Here is a 2,212-nt window from a genome sequence, read left to right as displayed (position 1 = left end):
TGTTTTTCTGTTCCCAGCATTACTACAAAAGCCTCATTCTGTCATCATGTTGAATTCCTCAGTATCTTCTCTATCATTTTCAGGGGCATCTCTGGGAAGTAGCGATGCCCATCTTCCCTCAGAAGAACTGACAACCCCAATATATCACAATTCACACCTTTTCCCTTCTCTGAGGTGTGCTGTTTTTTGGCACAACAGAAAAAAACACACTAGTAGGATTTGAAAAACTAAGTTCTGGGCCTGGCTAGGTCATAAACCACAGAAACCTTATGTCATATATTCTCCCCAGGTGCTTGTTTCTCCACTGCAAAAATAATAATAATAATAATTCATATTTGTTTGGTCTTTTGTAGTCCTTTACTATTTCATTTCTCTTCATCATAACCCTTAAATTTAAGTAAGTTAGCATTATTCTCATTTTGAAGAAATTCAGTCTCAAAGAGGTTATAGTCTCCCAAAGATCCCACAAGTAGTAATGTATTAGGCAGAGCTAAACTCGCACACTCTCACTCAAGATACATGCCGTGCTAATAAGTTTGCTAAAATGGATGAAGCAGCAATTTCTCAGGTCCCTTCCAATGATCCTGTTCTCTGCTTCTACTTACTATTTTTCCTCTCTTCCCTCAACTAGCATTAACATCTGAAACTACATATAATCACTAAATTTCATTTACCATGGTTTTTAAATTATTCTTTAAATTTTTCTATTTCCATGTTAAATCCAGAAAAATGTTACTTTTTCGAAAATTTCTACTGCTGCCTGCCTCTCTGAAGGCCATGGGACTTACCTATTTGTTTGTCAAAGCAGAAGTTTCCAACATTTTGCAAATACCACTAATTATCTTTTATAACTGTAAAGACAATTATTCCATACTTAAAACCAATTCAAAATAAAATAAATCCTCAGTACTTCTTATTCCCTGGAGTAGTAATTTTAATTGATTCCATTGATTCATTGTTTTCTCCTGTGGGCCTTTATTTATTTGGGAAATACTGTTAGTCTACGTTTCCATTGAGTTTCTTTCCCTAACAAGAAAATGTTGGTCTTAAGAATCAGGAAAGCTTTTATTTTCACTATCATATATGAAGAATGAACTAAACACCTAACTTGGAAAGTAAAAGTTAAATGAGGGATTCAGGACATTTCCCAAGAGGTCATATGATCCATTTAAAAGTTGGTATGATGTATCTAAAATAACAAATTAATTCTTTTACTTATAATAAAGGTACAGATGTGCTGATTAGTCATGCTGACATGTACATATGAAATATGCCCAAACCAAATGAAAAGAAAACAAAATATATCCTATGGCAATCTTGAAAAGTCAGGGAGTTCAATAAATGTTAAGAGTATTCTTTCACAATGAGAGCATTAAACACTTGGTAGTTAACATAATTTAACATGCAAAAAATGAGAAAATATACAGGATGAGGGATGAGGAGTACACATAGGAATTTTTTGTGATTTTCTTCATTCTGATTGTATAGATTTCTTGTCTTCAGGAGGGAAGATTTTGAGTTCAAAAGTAACTAAATTATTTAAGAAGGGAATTCACATCTCTCCGTTCTAAATGGTATTCTTGCGCTATTTTCTCAGCAGTCCATGTTTCTTGATAAAGTGTATGATTATTGAGAAATGTCAATGCTTCTATAATGGAAATTTTGCCTTTGGGAATGCTCTTAATGTTTATTATGTCAAAGTGATGGCTTTTGGGCAATCTGAATTCCTTTGGCTCTTGACGTTTTTCAGCAGCTTTTACCTGCACGGAAGACACAGCATCTTTGCAATCAACATACATATGTTTTAGAAATGAGAACATCTGTCATCTTTACGAGCAATCTCTCCCTTAATTTCTGGATAGAGACTAATCTGCTCTTGCAGGAGGCTGTTGGTAGAGGGGTGACTGGGAGGCGAAGAGGGCTTCATCTTGCTGATTTCCCGTTCCGCTGGGTTCTCTAGGTTGAAATTCCTGATCCCGCGAGTCACCCCAGTCGCCATCTCAACACGATGCCCTCAGATTCACGCCACATGAGGGAACACTGGCGCAGGAAACCTCCAGCGAAGCTGAGAATTCTTAAAATATTTTATGAAATTAACTGGTCTTTTAATATTGTGCCATCATTTGTAAGAATTATATTCAATACCTTAATTTAAGCCACTCTAAAAATAGCAAAGCTGAAAAAAACGACTAATCCTTGGAACATACCATCT

The 2,212-nt window shown here is 35.4% G+C and overlaps 1 pseudogene; it reads right to left on the bottom strand.

The window, feature by feature from the left end:
* Positions 1-1,421: 1,421 nt before the first annotated feature.
* Positions 1,422-1,999, bottom strand: LOC105475907 (NADH dehydrogenase [ubiquinone] 1 alpha subcomplex assembly factor 4 pseudogene; annotated as a pseudogene).
* Between the last annotated feature and the right edge of the window lie 213 nt (positions 2,000-2,212).

This window comes from Macaca nemestrina, chromosome 4, assembly GCF_043159975.1.
Source record: "Macaca nemestrina isolate mMacNem1 chromosome 4, mMacNem.hap1, whole genome shotgun sequence".
Classification (NCBI taxonomy): domain Eukaryota; kingdom Metazoa; phylum Chordata; class Mammalia; order Primates; family Cercopithecidae; genus Macaca; species Macaca nemestrina.
This window is presented reverse-complemented; position numbering and strand designations above follow the sequence as displayed.